General features: G+C 43.4%; 1 protein-coding gene and 1 non-coding gene across 2 annotated transcripts in view; one reads left to right on the top strand and one right to left on the bottom strand.

Moving 5' to 3' along the window:
* The window catches only part of GABRG3 (gamma-aminobutyric acid type A receptor subunit gamma3), a 599057-nt gene that overhangs the window by 290318 nt on the left and 286904 nt on the right, over nucleotides 1–21835 (top strand). The gene's annotated exons all lie outside the window — the stretch shown is intronic.
* On the bottom strand, nucleotides 14021–14123 carry LOC125121649 (U6 spliceosomal RNA). Its single transcript, XR_007133536.1, has one exon. It is a non-coding gene; the product is annotated as a U6 spliceosomal RNA (small nuclear RNA).

Here is a 21835-nt window from a genome sequence, read left to right as displayed (position 1 = left end):
CCTGTTCCTTCTATCCCTCCCCCAGGCCCATCTTCTCTGCCCAGTGGCTATCTGCTCAAACTCTGCCCCACCAGGAGTTCCCAGCATGGCCAGCCCTTTGCCAGAAGCAGAGCGCCCATCCTGCCATGTCTTTGCTCAAAAATGCTGTGTCTTCCTCTTATCTGTTAAATTTTATGTAATGTCCTCCCCAGGGAATTAAGGGCTGTTGTTTCTGAAAAGTGCTCCAAACTTTTTCACTTTCCAAAGTGAAAAATCTCATAGGTCACTATGTTCATGAGAAGACCTTATTATTTAATTTAATAATAATGCCTATCTGGCTACACTGTCTTAGACTCTGCATTATGTCCTAAAATGCATCATCTCATTTAATCCTATAAGAGTCCCATGAAGTAACCAGCACACAAAGAGATGAAGACCCCTGAGTCTGGAGGCATCGGCTCTGGGTGCCAGTCCCATCTCTGCCCTGCCAGCCGGGGTCCTTGACCCTCTGGATCGTAGGTTTGCATGCATGAGTATGGGCAGTGTTCTCAGGGTTGTTGTGAAGTTAAAGGAGGCAAGAGCTCCCTGCCTAAGATATTACATTCAGTAAGTGATGCTGCTGATGCTGTTGCTGGATTTAGTGTCATTGCCATTCTATAAAGTGAGGCCCGGTGAGGAGCCAAGAGCACAGTAACTCAGCAGCAGAAAGGGTGTCCCTCCAACACAGAGGCACAGTGGGAGAAGGGGTAGGCAGAGGATCCCTCTGGTTTCCACCAGGGAGTGACTGACATGAAACTTTAGAAAGCATGAAAAGTCCATTCCACTTAACATCTGACATCCTGCTGCCCTGATCAGGTCTTTGGTCCATTGTGTGAGCAAGAAGTTGATCTTCATAGGAGGATGATACCAGAGATACTCTTAGTGGTAAAATAAACATCCACTGGTTTTCTTTACTTGTCATTTTTTTAAACTGATTGTCTACCTGATCTTCAAGATGATGTGGATGAGAGGGCAACTGCTTGTACCCTTGGGGGAATAACCCTTTCACGTGACCCGTCAGGAAGCAGAGCAGCCAAGTTTATGGAATTCACACTTGTACTTGGGGCTGATACCCAGTGGGGGTATATCCAAGTCGACAGCAAATGTGCATTTTATGGAAGCTGAAGAAAGGATTAAGGATTTGGTGGAGCCAAATCTTATTGGAACAGAAGAACCACATGTTGACAGACTGCACTGCTTTTCAATGATGTGGTTAGAATGACAGCCATTATTTTAGTCTGGTCCTGAAGATGATGTGCTTTTGTTTTAATGTGAATTTGTTTCTTATTGCCACAATGTAGAATTTTCCAGAGCATATCTCAATGCCAGGATTAAGTTGATTCCATCTGATGGTACGTGGGCCAAAGAGGGTGTGTTCCCCACTAGGATGGTGGGAACTGCTCCCCAAGTGAAGTACTCACTGTTTCACCCTCTCTATCTGGTTTATCATTTATTTTTCCTCCTTTTTTCCCCCCTTCCTCCCTCCCTCTCCCTCTCTCTCTCTCTATTCTTTCTTCTTCTAGGATATTGCTTCTACTTCTTCCAAACAAAAAGCAACACAAAAGCCAAAGTAGAGTGAATGTTTACCAGCTGTTCTGTGACTCTATAACAAAGACGTGGCAGCAGATATAATTCAGTAAAGTTTACTGGCTGACATCATCTTTCTGTGACTATTTGCATGTTACATTCAGATTTACTTTATAGGAGGCAGGTCTGTCTGTCTGTCTCACTATGAACTGTCTGACTATACTATGACCTTGAATTCTATGAGCCATGCTTGAAGTACTATCTCATCACTTCTCTTAAAATACATGCTCCCTCATTGGAATTTTCTGTGAAATAAGATGAGAAAGTCACATACGTACCTCCAGAGAGCAGCGTGTTAATCAGTTTGTGGGGTGTTTCTGCTGTGTGCCAGGTGCTTCATTCATGGATCACCTCTCTGACTAGAGACACATAACTGACCACAGGGTATATACCTTCCTTCGCGGCACTTACCTTCTGGTCTGAGAAAGTAAAGGAGTGACCCTTTTTTACCTCTGAGAGGGGGAGTCAGGCAAGGTTTTCCTGTAAAAGGCCAGGTAGTAAATGCTTTCGGCTTTGTGGATCTTGGGCCTCTATTGCCATGCTCCTTGTGCCCTTGCAGTGAACACAGCCCTGGACCCTGTGTAAATGGTGGGCATGGCTGTGTCCCTTGAAATTTTACTTACAAAAACAGCCCTCAGAGCAGACTTGACCCAAGAGACCTAGTGTCTACCCGTGGGTTAGATTCATCACTCCCCACAAAAGTCCTTACTTAAGGCCTTGAGATTACATCATTTAAAACTTTTTATTGATGTTGCCTGCATTCTCTACCTTTTAAAATCTACCACTAGCTTTTTAGCTCATCCATACTTTATGAAACATGGAAAAAAGCATCTCCCACATTCTGTACAGATGCCTAGCCATCTCTACACATTTCCTCCACTGTCTAAACAAATATAAAGCAGAGAGGAGAAAAAAAGCAGAATATGTGTCTTTTGCCCATGTCCACTGCTTAGCAGATTATGTCTGGTTTGAATTCTAATGAAGAGATTTAAAGAAGAAATTATTTCCTGTTGAGTACCAGTGGAGTCCCTGGCCATGTGTTTTTGTGTGTCCTTTGGATCTGCAGCTGCCAGGCATAACTACTGCCCCCTAAATGTGGACAGGTCAGGAAGAGGGCTAGCAGATACCCAGCAGGGCAGAGCCTAGGAAGGTCGGCCAACAGAGCTCAACATCTGATATCCCTGTGGTACAGGGAATCAGCCTCTAGCCAGCTGGTGTGTGTGTGTGTATGTATGTGTAGAAGGGGGATGAGAGAGGGGGAGGAAGGAACAGAAGGAGAGAGAGAGAAGGATCTCTGGAAGAAGGAGGGGGAGAGGAGAATTTAGGCCAAGCAAAAAGAACAGTCATTCTGAGCTGCAAGCAGATGGCCATCTGCCCTAGGGTGTTCTCAAACACCCTTGTGGGCCGCAGTGCCTTTAAACAGTAGGAACAGCCTCTTCGTCACAGTTGTGGTCCCCAAGAGTAGCTTAGAATCCTTGTGGGCTGGAGTCCTGGGTCACAGATAACTCAGGATTAAAAAAGACCCAGCAGATGTCCACAGGCTCCATCGGGGGCTAGGTGCCCTCTGGGCTCGGGTACTGTGCCTGGGTGGCCATGGACGGGCCAGCCCTGAACAGGAGGCCCCTCTCTGAAGACCGCTGGAGCCAGATATATGAGCTCCAGGAGAAGCCCAGAGTTGAGGAAAGGGTCTTCCTCTCTCCTCAGCCTCCAGAAACACCTGTCATTCCTCTTGAACTGGCCTCTTCCAGTTACAGACCACCCCCCTGTGCCCAATGGTTTCTCTTTTATAGAAGCTAAAAAAAAAAAATTGAATTTAGGGAGTTCCTATCGTGGCTGACTAGTATCCATGAGGATGCATGTTCGATCCCTGGCTTCACTCAGGCGGTTAAAGATCCAGCGTTGCTGTGAGCTGTGGTGTAGGTCGCAGAGGCGGCTTGGATCTGGTGTTGCTGTGGCTGTGGTGTAGGATGGCAGCTACAGCTCCGATTTGACCCCTAGCCTGGGAACCTCCATATGCTGCACCTGCAGCCCTGAAAGAGAAAAAAAAAATATCGAGTTATTTAGAAGAGTATGAAGGTGAACTTTCCCCCCCATAAGGGAGACGTTCCACTTTCTGGGTCCCGTTGTGTTTGGTGGTGTGACCCCCTGTCCCTCCATCCTCAGCCAGGTGCCCCTCTGAGCTGTAGTCTGCCTGCCATCTGTGCATCCTTTCTCTACCCCCCTGTGCCCACAGACACACATACACTCCCTTGCTCTCCATCTAAAGGGGTGCAGGGGGTTGCAGCTGTGAGCTGACACTCTTACTCTTCCCTTGATAACAGCTAAGTGTCATAGACAGTATTCCAAACACTTGTGCTGGAGAACACGAGGGACTTTGGTAGCAGGAGACAGCCGTTTGCTTTGAACACTTAATACTTACATTTTAGAAGTCAAGTGCCAGCAGAGTAGGAGGAGTAGTGTTCCTGTCCCTGGAGCCCAGAGGGGCAGCCGCCAGGGATGCAGGGAGGAGCTGCCTGGGGACAGCGCTGGCAGGAGCGCTTTGCTGAAAGAGGGTCACTTGTCAGAGGCTTGGTTCCTAGAACATACTCTACTCTTTCTCTCACACCCATCTCTCCAAATTCCCCAGAGGATCCATAATTAAGGAGTCTTCTTAAGGACTGTTTTTTTTTTGTTTTTTTTTCCATTCTCTTCATTTTTTAAAGTTTTATTGGAGTAGAATTGACCTACAAGTTAGTGTTAGTTTCAGGTGTACAGTGAAGTGATTCAGTTATATACATTTACACATTTGTTTGTTCTTTCTTTCTTTCTTTCCTTCCTTCCTTCCCTCCTTCTTTTTCTTTTTCTTTTTTTTTTTCTTTTTGGGACCACATCTGCGGCACATGAAAGGTCCCAGTCTAGGGGGTGAATCGGAGCTGCAGCTGCTGGCCTTCGCCACAGCAATGTGGGATCCAAGAGGCTTCTGTGACCTACACCACAGCCCATGGCAATGCCAGATCCCTGACCCACTGAGTGAGGCTAGGGATCGAACCCACATCCTCATGGATCCTAGTTGGGCTCATTAACCTCTGAGCCATGAAGGGAACTCCTTATACAAGTACACATTTCTCTGCCCTTTTTTTTTTTTTTTTTTGTCTTTTTAGGGCTGCAAGTTCAGCATATGGAAGTTCCCAGGCTAGGAGTCAAATCAGAGCTGCAGCTGCTGGCTACGCCACAGCCACAGCAACACCAGATCTGAGCTATGTTTGCCAACTCACAGCAGCGCCAGATCCCTAACCCACTGATCGAGGCCAGGGATCAAACCTGCATCCTCATGGATACTAGTCAGATTTGTTTCTGCTGAGGCACAGCAGGAACTCCCTAAATTTTATTTATTTATTTATTTTTTAGCTTCCATAAAAGAGAGACAATCCATGTGGTCTGTAACTGGGAGAGGCCAGTTAAAAGAGGAATGACAGGTGTTTCTAGAGGCTGAGGAGAGAGGAAGACTCTTTCCTCAGCTCTGGGCTTTTGCTGGGGCAATGCCAGACACTTAACCCACTGGTCTGAGGCCAGGGATTGAACCTGCATCCTCATGGATATTAGTCAGGTTTGTTCCTGCCGAGCCACAATGGGAACTCCCCACGTGTCCTTTCTTTTTCAGATTCTTTTCCCATATAGGTTATCACAGATTATTGAATGGATTTCTCTGTGAAGGATAGTGTTTTTTGTTGTTGTTTTTTTTTTCCTTTTTCTTTTTTTCTTTTTTTAAAGTTTTATTGGGGTACAGTTGATTTACAAATTTGCATTGGTTTTAGGTTGTACAGCAAAGTGATTCAGTTATACACACATCCATTCTTTTTCAGATTCTTTTCCATATAGATTATCACAGACTCTTGAGTGGAATGCTCTGTGAAGCACCATTTTCTTGTTTATCAGAAAGTAGAAATAAAAGAACAGTTGGAGGAAGTGCCACAGGCTGCCTTTGAGCCTGTCAGGGAATGTATTTTTGCTATTTTGGGAGCTGGAGGAAGAAGACACTGACGGCAGTGTGCCACTGAGGGGAGAGCAGCCCAGGCCTTGTCACACAGGCCTGCTCAGGGGCTGGGAGAGGTCCCGCTGCTGTGTCCCAGAGTCCCAGAGCCAGCACAGCTGCCAGGACGGCTGCCTGCAGGCAGGAATCCCAGGTGGGGACAGCGACTTGTCTCTCCTTTGTCATCTCTTCCCCAGATCAGGGCCATACGGAGCCTCCCGCAGGAACCCAGCAATCACTCCATGTGTCCAGAGTCACAAGGAACCAGCCAGTACATGTAAATGTACTGCGTTGACAGATTTAATTGCACCTTTTGGTAGTCCTCTTTCTAAGGCAGATTTTGCAATTCTGCCTTCTCAAAGACAGTTGATGATGGACTGTAAATTGCTCTGTGGTTCTTGACCACAGGGGCTCAGCAGAGACCCTCAGTGCCCAACAGATCCTGCAGAGTGGCCTAGAGCTGGCCATGGCCGAAGACTCTGGAGACCAGACTGTCTGACATCTTGCTTCTGCTTGCTTTCGTTTCATTTCATGTCTCCCCTGCTTGACACTCTGTAACATGTGGATGCTGTCAGCAGTATGTCCATTGCAGTTTTCTCTGTTTCTTATTGGTGTTTCTCAGCTTGAAACTAAGAAAACAAATCTTTTTTTTTCTTTTCATTTTTTAAACTTTAATTGAAGTATAGTTTATTTACAATGTAGTGGTAATTTCTGCTGTACAACAAAATGAGTCAGTTACACCTGTACATACATCCCTTCTTTTTCAGATTCTTTTCTCATATGGATTATCACAGAATATTGAGTAGAATTCCCTGTGCTATACAGCAGGTCCCTGTTGGCCAGTCATTCCATTTACCACAGTGTGCATATACCAATCCCAAACCCCCAGTCCATCCCTCCCCCAACACCTGTCCTCTTTGGTAACCATAAATTTGTTTTCAAACTCTGTGAGTCTGTTTCAGGAAACAAAACTTAAGGAGGAGTTCCCGTCGTGGTGCAGTGGTTAACGAATCCAACTAGGAACCATGAGGTTCGATCCCTGGCCTTGCTCAGTGGGTTAAGGATCTGGCATTGCCATGAACTGTGGTGTAGGTCGTAGACGCGGCTCAGATCCTGCATTGCTGTGGCTCTGGTGTAGGCCGGCAGCAACAACTCTGACTCGACCCCTAGCCTGGGAAACTCCATATGCCGCAGGAGTGGCCCAAGAAATGGCAAAAAGAAGAAAAAAAAGAAAAAAGAAAAAAAAGATAATTAAAGGAGAACTTGAACAATTTATGTTCATGGAAGGTCCAGCTTAGACCTGGCTCCTCAGACATTTACATGGGTGAGCCTCTTGTCCATAAGGGATATAATACGAAGAGCAACCTGCATTAGTTGAGGTCCACATTGACCCCATGTGGGACTCCCTCAGGTCCTTCAAGGGAGAAATATTATAAGACTGTTCTTGCTGAGGAAAAAACTGAGGTTCAATGAGGTTCAGTGTGCCAGAGAGACACCCAGGGCCTCCGGGGAGCAAATCTGCCTCTAGATTACACACGTAGCCACTTGAGGACTAGATCAGAGAAGTAGTGACGTGATTCATTAGTTAATAAGCGGGAGAGTTACATACCCATGTGATAAACAAGACTTTTGATGTAAGAGAGAAGTACTGCTTAGAAGACAAATAATACATGGAGACCTCCCCGCATACTCCAGAGGATTTAGCTACTCCAAAACAAGAATCTAATTTTTAAAAATGTCTCCTTTTATAGTGTAGTCATGTTGAATTAAATCAGAAAGTTATTGCTCTGTACCTGTACACAGACACGTTGAAAAATGACTAACAGCTCATGCTAAAATGTTTTCCCTCTTATCACTGGGTTGAGAATACAATGTAGAATGACAGCAGCTTTTTTTTTTTTTTTTTTACATTAGTGAGACAGGCCAGTTAAATATCCCTAAGCCTTATGTGCTGAGTGGTAGAAGTTAGACACATTCAAATCCACCCTCTGTCTCTCCTGTCTTCCCATTTAAAATTCGCCTTTGTGCTTGTTTGAAGGATATACTATATATTCATGAATTTGCATGAATTACCTCACTAAATGCATGTCTCAACCCTGTGGTGTTAAAATTTCTTTCTCTTCTAAAGACAAAAAAAATTGAAGCTTAAAGAGTTTATGAGAAGTTCCCGCTATAACGCAGTATGTTAAGAACCTGACTAGCAGCAGCTTGGGTGGCTGTGGAGGCTCAAGGTTTGATACCCAGCCTGGTGCAATGGGCTAAAGGATCCGGCATTGCTGTGGCTCAGATTCAATCCCTGGCCTGGGAACTTCCATATGCCAAGGGTTCAGTCATTTAAAGGAAAAAAAAAAAAGGCTTAGTGAACTTATTCATGGTCACACGAGTGATTAGTGCAGAGCAGAGACACAGCCCACCTCTGTGACCTGCAAGCTTTGTGCCTTCCATTCGTGGCTAAGCAAGCATCTATCATCTATGGGCCAACCTCCACACTGAGTGTACTCTTCTAGAGGGCCTTACATATGTCTGACTCACTCCTGGATGACTTACTGTGGTGAACCTGTCAGAAGCTCATGCGTGTTTGCTGGCACATACTGTGCAGAGGTCTTAGTAACATCCTGGAGGCTTTACATCCCTGGTGAAGGCGAGGCTTTGGGGGCTCTGAGATTGTGTCATTCCTGGGCTGTCGGTTTCCTTTGACAACTTCTGAGAAAGCTTTGGGGGGCTAGACCTAAGGGATGAAAGGAAACTTGGTCTATAAAGTAGTGTTACCTCTAGAGAAAACAAACCCATGTCACTCTGGCCACCCTGCCTTCCAACGTGCTAGAGAGAAAGAGAAGTAATTACAGAAGCAACAGTCATCTGAGGGAACCATTGGGACATAAACATGGTATAAACTGTATGTACCAATTGAAACTGAGGAGTTTGGCATTGTGCAGCTCAATTACCGGGGGTTTACCAAGTACCTGAAATTCTGGGCCACTTTCCTCATCTCTTCACCTCCCTTTAAGTGAACATGAATAGGGCATTAAAATATTGGCTGTGGGAGTTCCCTGGTGGCTGAGCGGGTTAAGGATCTGGCATTGTCACTGCTGTGGCTCTAGTCACTGCTGTGGCATAGTTTTGGTCCCTGGCCTGGAAACTCCTGCGTGATGTGGGTATGGCCAAAACTATGTATTAGCTTTGTTCACAGAAAATCCACAAAATACTTTGGGAAAGAATGAACTGGAACCCTCGTTCTGAGATGAGTTTCTTCTTATAGGAAATATTTTTCTACCAGTATTTCCTTTAAGGTGTTATTTTCTGCTATATGAGAAAATCATCATACCAATTTTTTTCTTTCCATTTCATTCCTCTATAATTTTATCACTCTCTCTCCACAGTGTAATCTAATATTATATAAGGAAAAGTATTTTAGGGCAGTATCTGATTAAATCATACATTTAGCTTGAAGATTTGACTAGAAACCACCACTGAGGAAGCTTCCAAACCAACTCAACACAGGGAAGGAAAAGCAGAGTGATCACTTACTGGTGACCAGCTGCCCTGTGGCCAGAGATGTCACACCGTTTTAAATTTTCACTGAGATATCTCTTCTTGGCCATGAGCACAACTTCTTAAAGAAAATCAGTTCCACAAAGTTCTGTTTGAAAACCTGATTCCCTTTTAAAACTTTATCTCGGTCTTACAATGTTTCGAAGCAGTGCCTGTTTTCAACCTCAATCACTGCAAGTAGAAAAATCTGCATTTATGGTGCAAACTGTGTGGGCTGGAGGGATCTGGGGGTGTGTTTGCTTGCTTTTAAGTTAAAGATGGAAGACAGGTTCACCTAAGGTCAAAGTTCGAAGTTTCCACAGTTTATTCCACACTGATTGAGTGCTTAGTGATGGTCTTCCAAGGAGACAATCTGCTAATGGCCATTTATTCAGTGACATGGAGCATTTTAAGAGTATTTTTAATCCATTAAAAATATGGACTTTAGGAGTTCCTTGGTGGCTCAGTGGGTTAAGGATCCGGTTGTCACACAGCAGTTTGGGTCTCTGCTGTGGTGCAGGTTTGATCTGTGGCCCAGGAAATTCTGCATGCTATGGGCATGGCCAAAAGACAAAAATAAGACTTTGGCTTCATTAAGGTGTATGTTTGTATCTGTCTGCTGCTTGCTGGTGGAGGCAATCTGGAGAATCCCCTGACCTCTCAAACCCACTAACTCCTGAGGGCTAAATACTTAAGACTTACCTTTTAAGGTTTCTGTAAAGACAGATACATTGTTATTGCTTGTAGAACAAGTGGAGAGTGCTAGCTATCTAGTGATACTAGTCATAGTAGGCACTACTATCAACTGTGAGATGAACTAAGAACGTCCTCATCCTCATTAAACAAGAGGTGCTTCTGCAGCCCCCGCCTCCCTTCTGAGGAAGGGGGGTGAGCAGTTTTGGAGGGCTTCGGGGGGAATGAGGTACCTTCTCTGCTTGCTACCTTTTCTAAAGACAGACAAACACAAAACAAAAAGTCTAAATCCTGTGGTCAGATAATCAGATAAGAGCTGTGTTTCACTGTAGCCAGATTTGTTATGTCTGATATGTGGAAATAGATGCTCATTGATGGTGGGGCAAGTCTCAGATTTGTGTTTTGCATTTCTTCACAATTACTTCATTTTTCTGTCCCGGATAAGTCGGGCAGTCTTCTCCTTGCTGATGCTTATGCTGTGTCAGATTTACTCCAGGGCACTCTGCCTTTAAAAGCAATCCCTTGGGATAGAACATGATGGAACATAGTATGAGAAAAACAATGTATATGTATGTATGACTGGGTGACTATGCTGTACAGCAGAAACTGACACGACGCTGTAAGTCAATTATACTTTAATTAAAAAAAAAGTAGCAGACAGCATTTTTAGCTAACTTGTTGCAGGGAGGGTTTGGAAATCTCAAAGGAGGCATTAGCACTGCTTTGCCTGTGACTTGGGACCCTGCAGGCTTCCTGTGGCCTCTAAACCATCCTGCTTCTTTTTTTATCCGTGGGTCATTACAGGGTGCCCAATCTGACTTTGCTGTTCTCCAAAAGGGGTTGTAGCTTCCTATGTGCCCTAGACAGGGCCTGACACACTCAGCATGTTGGTGATTTAAGCTGTCCCCCACCCAGGGTCTGGTTCTAGAAAGCACTGTGGAGAGGGACTGCACACAGCCTGAGCAGAAGGACAGAGGGATGTGCCTCTGTCTGCCTTTTTCTTTCTCTGTGAAAAAGAGAAAGCTGAGTCCTTCTGTTTCCCAAATGGACGTGATTAGAATTAAGGAGATGGCTCTCACAGAAGCCCCTCTTTCTTGCCTTAAAATTTAGGGTTTCCTGTGCTTCCTGACAGTTCAACATTCTGCAAGCTTTGAACCTGTTGAAGTCCTAAGTCTGATCTTAATAGATTCTTCTAATCTCCTCCCACACATGGCAGGGATCTTAGAACTCTTTGTTATCATGGACAGGCAGAGGCTCAGTTTGCTTCTCCTTATCTGATCCTGTGTTGTTAAACACATCTGCAAAACCTTCACAGGAGAGTTGGCTTCCACTTCTTGGGCATGAATCACAGGTGAAAACCAGGGTGTTCTAAGTACCTTTGGTCAGGAGTGTGGATGTGTAACGACTGGTCCATGATAGATGAGCATGGGCAGGGACCCTTTATGAGGCTACGTGGCACACAATTTGTCTAGTTCTGGGGATGTTTCTGCTGGGTCATGGCCTCCCTTTCCTCATTTTTCTTCTGGGCACTGGTTAATATTTGGTTATCTGGGATGACGAGTGCAAATTAAAACAATTTCTATGGGAGTTCCACTGTGGCAAAGCAGGTTAAGGAGCTGGTGTTTCTCTGGTGGCATTAGTTCAATTCTTGGCCTGGGAACCTCCATATGCGGCGGGTGTGGCTGAAAAATAAAATAAATAAAAGCACTCTGAAAAGGAGCTTAAGTGACATTATTTTTCAGGGTGCCCTCTCAGTAGCCCCAGGGAAACTAGAGTTCCTCTCCCATGTGTACATAGGTTGCAGACCCCCGCTTCAGGGTCATCCATGACACCTTTGACTTAATCACATTTCCAGATGCCTCAGTAATTTTTTTCCTTATTACAACCAAGAAGCTGTTTTCTAGAATGTCTAAATGGCCCTTCATAATTTCTCCTGCATGTGTCTTGGTAAATGTAGCTTGTTTTAGCTTCATAAAATGTTGCTTCCCTCTGTTTTTCAGCTACTCAAAATTTGAGGTCAGCAAATTGACCTTCCCTGTCCAGATGGCAAATAAAGATGATGAAGATGCTGTTTTATATCTTTTTTTTTTTTTAGTAAAGCCATGCACTGGGCGTTTTTATGATTGCCCCCAAATGGGTTACATGATTGAAATCCATTTAGTTTGAGGATAGCAGGTGCTTTTGATTTTCCTGAGCTGGCTCCATATTCTTTTTTTAAAAAACCCTTTAAAATATATTCTCTCTGTGTTCCAAATGTAGATTTCCCTGTAGTTTTGGCCTCCATGCTTCTCTCTGTTCTCTTCTCTTCCTGGGGAACCCTATCTAATCCTAGCTAATCCTAAAAAGACTACACATCCTCACTCCTGACCAAAGGGACTTAGAACACCCTGGTTTTCACCTGTGATTCATGCCCAAGAAGTGGAAGCCAACTCTCCCATGAAGGTTTTGCAGATGTGTTTAACAACACAGGATCAGATAAGGGTGTCAACAGAAGATACCCATGCTTTTTGAGTACTGACACCCCCTGCCCTAGCTGGAATACAACCCTTTCAATGTCAAGAGTCAGTAACGTGAGAGGTCCAGGCAGCGATGGCAGGCTTGGATTCTGGCTCCCCTCATTTCCTGGCCATGCCTCCTCAGGCAGGGTGCCCCACCTGTAAAATGGGAACAGTGGAGGAACCTGGCTCAGGGATGTTTGAGCATCACAGGCAACATGCATAGAAGACCACCAAAAGAGATCATGCCGAAGAGGTGTCAGCCGTGGTTGTCACTTACCTGATTCCTGCCAGACCCGCCTCTTGCCTTTAATTTCAAGCTGGAACTTCCAGCCAAGGATGCAAAAAGCAAAGCCATAATTTTCCTTCCTTCTTTCTTTTCTTTCTTTCTCTCTTTCTCTCTTTCTCTCTTCCTTTCTTCCTTTCTTCCCTTCTTCCTTCCTTCCTTCCTTCCTTCCTTCCTCCCTCCCTCCCTTCCTTCCTTCCTTCCTTCCTTCCTTTCTTTCTTTCTTTCTTTCTTTCTTGGCTTTTTACTGTTGCACCTGCAGCATATGGAGATTCCCACTCTAGGTGTCCAATTGGAGCTGCAGCTGCTGGCCTTTGCCACTGCCACATCCACAGCAATGCCAGATCCGAGCTGTGTCTGCGACCTGCACCACCAGTCATGGCAATGCCGGATCCTTAACCCTCTGAGCGAGGCCAGGGATCAAACCTGCGTCCTCATGGATACTAGTCAGATTCGTTTCCCCTGAGCCACGACGGGAACTCCCAAAGTCCTAATTTTCTAAGGTGAATTGGGGGAGGGCTTGGATTTGAGGGTCTGAGAGTACCTGAGTACCATATGAGTGTGTATTGCAGGGACTGAATTAAAGGTATCAAATGACACAACTTGTTACCCCCCAAAGCTGGGAGTTCCCCAACCCTGAATGTGTTGAAGGCCTTCAAGCCCTTGAGAGGTATTTGGGGTAAATTCTTGTATTCAATGAGATGACCTCCGTGATCCCTTACAAATCAGAGCTTGATTCCGAGGCCACAGTGATGCTTCTGTGGAGCCATAAGCTGAAGCCAGGCCCTTGACAGTGGCTAAGCAATCCTGGAACATTCCAGCCAAGAGCACGTCTTGCTTTAGACTCCCTGCTGCATGTGAGCACCCAGAGTGGAATTAAAAAACAATCCCTGCCAAGCTGAAGAGGTGGTCACACATTTCTTGTTTACCTCTTCTGGGTGGTTCTTATTTGCTTTCTTGAGGGTATGTTTGAAGTAATTGAAATCGGAGACTTACTCTTTTTGAAAGCACAAAAACGGGGACCGTGAATAATTTAAAGATATCACATCCATCTGTATCCTTTAGAGCATTTCTTTTCAATCTGACAGTGATGTGAGTGTTCCTGAAGAAATTCTTTTGTAAACAACTAAAACATATTTTTATTTGAGAAATTTGAGAGCAGTTTGTAATTAAATGACTTTTTTTCCTTACTAAAGTAAGAGAAATGCATTACCAAACATTGGAATAGGAAGAAAAAAAATTTAAATATCCACAATCCTACTATCCTAACACAGCCACTTTTAGCATTTTGGTAGGGTTTCTTTTTTAATATAAATCTCTTTGTATTGGAACTTCATAATCTACTTCAATTGAAGAAGAGTTCCTTTGTTACCCAGCAGGGTCCTGGAATTTCTTGGCAGGAAGAATATGGAACACTTCACAAATTTGCACATCATCCTTGCTCAAGAGCCATGCTAATCTTCTCTGTATCTTTCCAGTTTTAATATATGTGCTGCCAGAGCAAGCATGGATTTTTTTTATGTCTAAAATACTAGATAGATAGATAGATAGATAGACAGACAGACAGACAGACAGACAGACAAGCAGACAGATTGGATGTTATATCTTTAAATACATGTATGCATATATTACACACACCCATATTGATGGGTAGCTAGATAATTGTACAAGGTATTTATACAAGTCCACAGTCCACACTGCACATTCAGGAGGGCCCCCCGGTCTTGCCCTGCAGGATGCAACTCGGTGGAGTCCAGGGAGGGTCTACCCCATATCTGCTGGCTGCTTCCTCAGTGCAAGAAGTGCTGACTGCTCTCCTTTTCATGAGACAGAACACTCCTATATACAATCTCTTCTATGTTTGGAACCACTTCCATTAGATAAATTTCCAGAACCTACTAGGGTTTACAACTGGATATTTCTTGGAGTTCTCTTGTGGCACAGTGGGTTAGGGCTCCTGCATTGTCACTGCAGCAGCTTGGGTACAGGTTCGATCCCTGGCCTGGGAACTTCTCCATGCCACGGGATCAGCCGAAACAGAACAAAACAAAATACATAATTCAGTGTCATTAACTACAGTTACCATGCTGTACATTAGGTCTCTGGAACTCATTCATCTTATAACTGGAAGTTTGTACCCTTTGATCAACATCTCCCCGTTTCCCCCGACTGCCCCCAGCTCTTGACAACAACCACTTTACTGTCTGTTGTCATGAGAATATATTCCATCTCCAAGGTATTTAAGATGGAAAAAAAAAATGTTAAGCAATAAGAAACCAGACTTTTTCTAAGTCCCTACAAGTGTAGCATTTGCTCAGACTGGGGATTTAGGAGTGATTTTAGTGGATTCCATGTATCATTTTAGAAGCTAATGCAGCTCATAGCTAACTCTGTAGGAAGCTCTGTTCAATATGACGATGATTAAGTTTTCCCTTTAGAGAGGAAAAAAAGTCTTTTCATAGTAACTGGGAATGACCATCCCACCACAGCATGAACTCCCTGTGTGGGCGTCAAGTCAGCCACTCCCCCACTCCTTGGGAGCCCCTGCTCCATTCCGCTGCTTTCACCAAGGCTACTAAGATTTTTTCTTTCATCTCCTAGGGATTTATCACCAGCACCTTTATCTAGTCATTCAAAGCGATTGTTTTATTCTTCCTATTTCCATTGTCTTAATTCCCTTGTCTTAAAATAATCATGTCTTAGCTTACAGACTAATATAAAAATATCTTGAGGAGTTCCCATTGTGGCTCAAAGGTTTAAGGACCCAACATAGTCTCTATGAGGATGTAAGTTCAAACCCTGGCCTCCCTCAGTGGGCTAAGGATCCAGTATTACTGCAAGCTGTGGCATGGGTCACAGATGTGGCTCAGATCTGGTGTGGCTGTGGCTGTGGTGTAGCCCCAGCTCCAGCTCTGATTTGACCCTTAGCCTGGGAACTTCCACATGTCACCTATGCAGCCATAAAAAGAAAAAAATATTTTGAATTAGAAACAAGAGATCTATCTGAAAGTCCCCTCCAGTTGTCTTTCTATGGCAGTGTCCATAACTTACAGCACGTGGGCTTTGGCTTCTGACACTGCTCCATGGATTGCAGAATCACAGCCTCCATCAGGAGAGTTTCAAAAGCGGACCCTAAGCGTTTCTCTGGGCTGATAGGAATCCAGCCTTTCCCAACTGCCCAGTGCTTCAGTCTGACTTCACTTCTAAAATCTGAATATGTTTACTCGTGGATGAAGAGTCATCGTGAAATTTTTTTTTTCATCCCAGTCTGAGGAAGAATAATCTAAACCAAAATGTTGAGCTTGTGAGTTATCAAGATTCTCTGCACCTTTGCAACCACCTGTGTCCCATCCAGAGAGATGAAGATTAAATATGGTAACCTTTCATCTTCCAAATAATACCACCTTGTGGAGGAATGCCATGTTCCAACCCCAACACTCAAGAGACAGCATGGTGGATTTTACAGTCTATGTGCAAAAATACACCCACAATTACCCATTGCACTCTAACTGGTGTGCTTTATCTGCTCTGGGTCTCAGAGAAACCCTCCACCAGAATGTGGCTCTGAGTGGGATCTGGGACTTGCAGGATGCTGTCGGGGTGCTGTAAGTGGAGAGGGAGGTCCGAAAGCAAGAAGTGGCTGCAGCTTCAAGGATATAAAGAGGAGCCCAGGGAGTTCCCTTCGTGGCACAGCGGAAGCAAATCCGACTGAACCATGAGGTTGCAGTTTCGATCCCTGGCCTCGCTCAGTGGGTTAAGGATCTGACGTTGCCATGAGTTGTGGTGTAGGTCACAGATGTGGCTCGGATCTGGCTTGGCTGTGGCTGTGGTATAGGCTGGTGGCTACAGCTGCGGTTAGACCCCTAGCCTGAGGACCTCCATATGCCTTAGGTATAGCCCTAAAAAAGCAAAAAAAAAGAAGAGGCGCCCAGAGGAAGTGGGCTTGTGCCCACGGCTCTTGGCTGATTTGGTGCTCCGTTTCTAGATTAAGACCTTTAAACTTTTGAGAGTTTATTTTCTTCAGAAGTGGCCAACAGGTAGGTACAGGTGCAGGTACACAGAAAATGTGCTAATGGGTGTGCATCCTGGAAAATTGGGCAGAGGGGATGAAGACTCCAGTAGAAAGGGACTAAAAGTAACAGCTGCAGCAGCCTGAACACCAGGGAAGAGGACAGGGGCTCCAGGGTTTGGAGGCGCCAGCCCTGGGGATGTTGCAGGAGGCACATGTCAGGGCGCATGTGTGAGCTGCTCACTCCTACCCCTAGGGATTGAGGAACAGGGCCCAGGGGTGCCATGGGTGGAGGTGGATGGGCTTTCAGGGACTGAGCACTCACGCCCAGGGAGAATGAGACTTGCGCTTTGTGCTCCTGGTGAGCTTGGTCACAGTCACGGCAAGACCCTGTCACTCCAGGCAAAAGGTGGGAGTGCACCAAGCCCATGGCCAGCCTGACTGGAGTGCCGCCCATCTGAAAATGGACGCGCAAGCTGGCTGGACATATGAGTGAGGATAGGAGGGTAAGTGCACAGCCTTACCCTGGTACCATCCTTTGCCACCCTGCAGGGCATGCTGATGGGCCACCATCTGGACACTCTGAGCTCCAGCTGGTGAATTCCCCTGCACTGGGGTGCTGTGCAGGGGCATTTGCTACCAGTTTCAGATAATATATTCTACCAGGGAGCCTTTCAAGTTCATGGAGCTAAAGGGTTCTATACCTCTCCTGACCAGAGACTGCTTTTCCTCCACCCTCCAGGAGACGAGGACAGACTGAATGCTCACTGATGTGTGCTGGGCACCATGACCATTTATTTGTAGCCAGCATCTTCCTTTATATTTATACTCTTATTTTATCCCCTGGAAAAATGGGGCCCAAAGGGATGCCAGGGAATGGGGTGTACAATCCCTCATTGTCAGAAAAGAAAGGAGAACACAGGCCTGTGCCTCCCGAAGAAACTTTTTATCCTTCTTTAGTAAAACATCAATTACCAAAAAAAAAAAAATTTTTTAAAGGAGAGGAAAAGATAAAAAGAAAAATAAAACAGGAGTTCCCTTGTGATGCAATGGGCTACGCATCCAGCATTGTCACTGCAGCAGCTCAGATTGCTGCTGTGATGTGGGTTGGACCCCTGGCCCGGGAACTTCCACATGCTGCAAGTGCAGCCTAAAGAAAAAAATTTTTTTAAATTGTTCCACATAGGTTGTGAAAACATCCAAAGACCTATGAGGCAAAGATTCTAAAAGTCCCTTGGTGTTAACTTAAATAAAAGCTTGCTGACTTAACAATAAAGTGTCAGGTTTATTAGCAGAAATTAGAAACTATAGTAATCTTATAATTATTAAAGAGATCAAAGCAACCATGGTAATCTCTTTTACCAAAAAAAAAAAAAATCAACTACTAGTTTCAACAATGGAATAAGGAAATTTTTCAACTATTTGTTTTTTTGTTTGTTTTTTGTCTTTTTGCCTTTTCTAGGGCCGATCCCGTGGCATATGGAGGTTCCCAGACTAGGGGTTTAATCAGAGCTGTAGCCGCCGGCCTACACCAGAGCCGCAGCAATGCAGGATCCAAGCCGCGTCTGAGACCTATGCCACAGCTCATGGCAACGCCGGATCTTTAACCCACTGAGCCAGGCCAGGGATTGAACCCGAAACCTCATGGTTCCTAGTCGGATTCGTTAACCACTGAGCCACGATGGGAACTCCTCAACTATTTGTTAAAGAAGACTTGTACCATATCTGCACTTGAAAAATAATATAGATGCTGAGGCAATTATTGAATAATTCCAGGCTGCAAGGCATGTTTACTCTCATGATCTTGATATTAGGAATAAATACTTTTAATTCTTTACATATATTTACAATTTTAAATGCTCAAATGTATGAACTAACTACAGTGTTAATTGTATTTTCACAAATAAATGAAATATTTTAGAACTTGACTAGTATCCATAAGGACACGGGTTTGATCCCTGGCCTCACTCAGTGGGTTAAGGATACAGTGTTGCTGTGAGCTGTGGTGTAGGTTGCAGACATGGCTTGGATCCCTCATTGCTGTGGTATAGGCCAGCAGCTGCAGCTCCAATTCGACCCCTAGCCTGGGAACTTCCATATGCTGCAGGTACAGTCCCAAAAAGACCAAATAAAAGTAAAAATTTTTAAATTTAAAAATAAAAAAATAAAACATGTTGGCACTAATTAAATATCCATTTTGAAGTTCTTGCTGTGGCACAGAGGATTAAGACTCCCACTGTAGTGGCTCTGGTCTCTGCAGAGGCAACAATTTGATCCCCAGCCTGGTACAGTGGGTTAAAAGATCTAGTGTTGCCCAAGCTGTGGTATAGTTTTCACCTCCAGCTCAGATTTAGCCCCTGGCCTCGGACCTTCCATATGCCGTGAGTGTGACCATAAATTAAAAAAAAAAAAAAATCGTTAAAATACAGAATTCCGAACTTGCTGTACATCAAATCTATAGAATGATCTGAAATGCATTATGATGGTAATTTCTGAACAAGACCTATGGATCAAATGAACTAGTTTTTATACTGTTTAGTTTATTTCCACATGTATCAAATGTCTGCCACCTGTTAGAATGTCATGCTACACCCAAGAGGCATGTTATATGCCCAGAGTCTGGAATGGATGGTTATCCATAGCTATTCTTCTTACTTTGTTTTAGGTGTTACTTCTCGCACTATGATTTCTTTTAATTTTTTTTAATTGTAGATTTTTTTAATCTAGAAACACTTGTTCTACATACAAAATGAAGCACAGGCTTTTTTTGTTTAACTTGTGTGTGTTTCTATAGTTTGCCTATGTTTTTTTCTGAACTATTTGCTTTTTTTGTTTTGTTTTGTTTTCTATTTGTTTTGGTGAATAGGTTTCCTCTGCCTCATTTCACCCTTTAATAGTGAAGAAAATAATTACCCAGCCCTCTTTGGAAGTTGCCATTTGAAAATGAGAAAAACTTCTATTGTGAGCTTCTTATTTAATTACTTTTACTTCTGGTATTAAGCCATTAAGTGACTTAGCGCTGTGTTTTTTGTGTCCTAAAAAGAAATTTTACAAATTACAGTCCTAAACCTATCATGCTGTTGGAGCCTATCATTAACAACTGCAAAGTGCTATGCAGGAGGCAGTAGAGCAGCTCAAATCTGGGTCATTGTTTTGGTCCTTTGCATAGTGAATATAGTTTTTAAACTGTATTTTAAGTGATTGGATGATTTAAACATTAAAACATCTGTATGAGTGTGTGTGTGTGTGTGTGTGTGAGATAGAGAGAGAGTGTGTGTGACTGTGTGTGCTTTCTTTCTAATGGTAAAGGGGATTCAAGAAAATAGAGACATCTTCACGAAACATCAGATATGCAGTCTACACCCATATTTTCATGTTACATACACACAAATACTACATTGTATGAATAAGAACTTTTAAAGTCATCTTTGTATTATATTTTCCCAAATATCTAAATTTTTAAAAAAAATCTTGTATGGCAAAAAAAAAAAAAATCCTGTATGTACAATACTAAATGCTTAGGAGAACAACATAATTATAGTTAAATAATAATAAATGGACTCAAAATAAGAAAGACTTAGAACCATATGGTGCCATGAAGTCATAATCTATCTTGATAACTTCGTAGGCTGCTTATGCAGTATACAGTTGTCCCTCAGTATGGGTTTGGGTGTTGGTTAGGTCCCCCTCCTGTGGATACCAGCATTGAGGATGCACAGTCCTTCATGTAAAATGACGTCATATATGCACATAGCCTACCTACACAATCCTCCCTTATACTTTGTCATCTCTAGATTACTTATAATGCTTAATGCAGTGTAAGTGCTATGTAAGTGGTTGCCAATACAATGTACATATTTTGTAAAGAGTGGTCAACATGGGACAAATTCAGAGTTCCCGTTGAGGATCAGCGAAAATGAATCTGACTAGTATCCATAAGGACATGGGTTTGATCCCTGGCCCTGCTGAGTGGGTTAAGGATCTGGTGTTGCCTCAAGCTGTGGTGTAGGTCGCAAATTCAACTCAGATCTGGCATTGCCGTGGCTGTGGTGTAGGCCAGCAGCTACAGCTCCAATTTGACCCCTAGCCTGGGAACCTTCATATGCTGAAGGTATGGCCCTCAAAAAAAAAAAAAAAGAAAAAAAAAAGACTAACAAAAAAACCCCACATAGGACAAATTTGAGTTTTGCTTTTAGGAACTTGCTGGGATTTTTTTCCCTAATATTTCCATTTGTTGGATGATTAAATCTGCGAGTGTGGAATCTGTGAATATGGAGGGCTGACTATGGTTTCCTCTGATTTCAGAACATTCCTAGAGGTTCAATTGCTAAAGGTTCTATGAAATAGGAAGCGGGAAAGGACTTTAGAGACAGGAGAAGAGGAGGGCTCAGTCCAGTTCTAAGGAGATGCTACACTTTAATCAGCTGTGAATTTCTAAATGCCATTGCTATACGTCATGAACGTGAGGTTGAAAACCCAGATTTGGTGACTTAAAAAAAAAATCTTTTGGTGAAGAAAGGCAGAGCTGGTCAAAGTTGCCATCCTAGAACCCTCCTTAATATCCTGGATGTGGAAGTGAAAATAAGTGTTTCAAGCTTAATGTCATCTTTTCTAATAATTCATTTGCTTGGTATGATAACACTTGGATGTTTTGCTTGGAGGACAAAGAATATCTAAATTATTATGACTCTTCCACAGTTATATGAAGGAAATAATATTCCAATGATCTAAACTTTGCAAAACATATTAAAAATTTTTTTAACTTAGCAAAGATTCTCTCTATTTCATCAACTGATCTAAATAATAGATGAGAAAACTTTAATGCTACTCTTGTTTACCCGAGGTTCACAGGAGTTTCTTATACAAAAATTCAATTTTTATGCTAATAAATAAATTGCATCAGGCCTCTTACAATTGAGGTAAAAATCAGTTTTAATATGTGAAAATGAACTATAAGAAGTAAAACAATTTAAGACTAATTTTCTCAGGGAAAATGGAAACAGGCTTTATGGCTATAATTGTTGCCGTGTTAAATGGAGTAAAATCCAATTTCATTGCAGGAAACTCTGTGTGTTATAATCCAGTCTAACTCTGAGCTTGAAAATGGTGTTTAACCACCTGGAATATGAATTGAGGGCAGATTCTTCAAACTTAAAATAACTCTCTGCAGTAATAAAGAATGAATCTTATTTATGTTCAGTTCAGTA

The sequence above is a fragment of the Phacochoerus africanus genome, chromosome 2 (assembly GCF_016906955.1).
Source record: "Phacochoerus africanus isolate WHEZ1 chromosome 2, ROS_Pafr_v1, whole genome shotgun sequence".
In the NCBI taxonomy this organism is placed as follows: Eukaryota; Metazoa; Chordata; class Mammalia; order Artiodactyla; family Suidae; genus Phacochoerus; species Phacochoerus africanus.
Note: the sequence above shows the minus strand (reverse complement) of the source record. Positions and strands in the feature narration are given on the sequence as shown.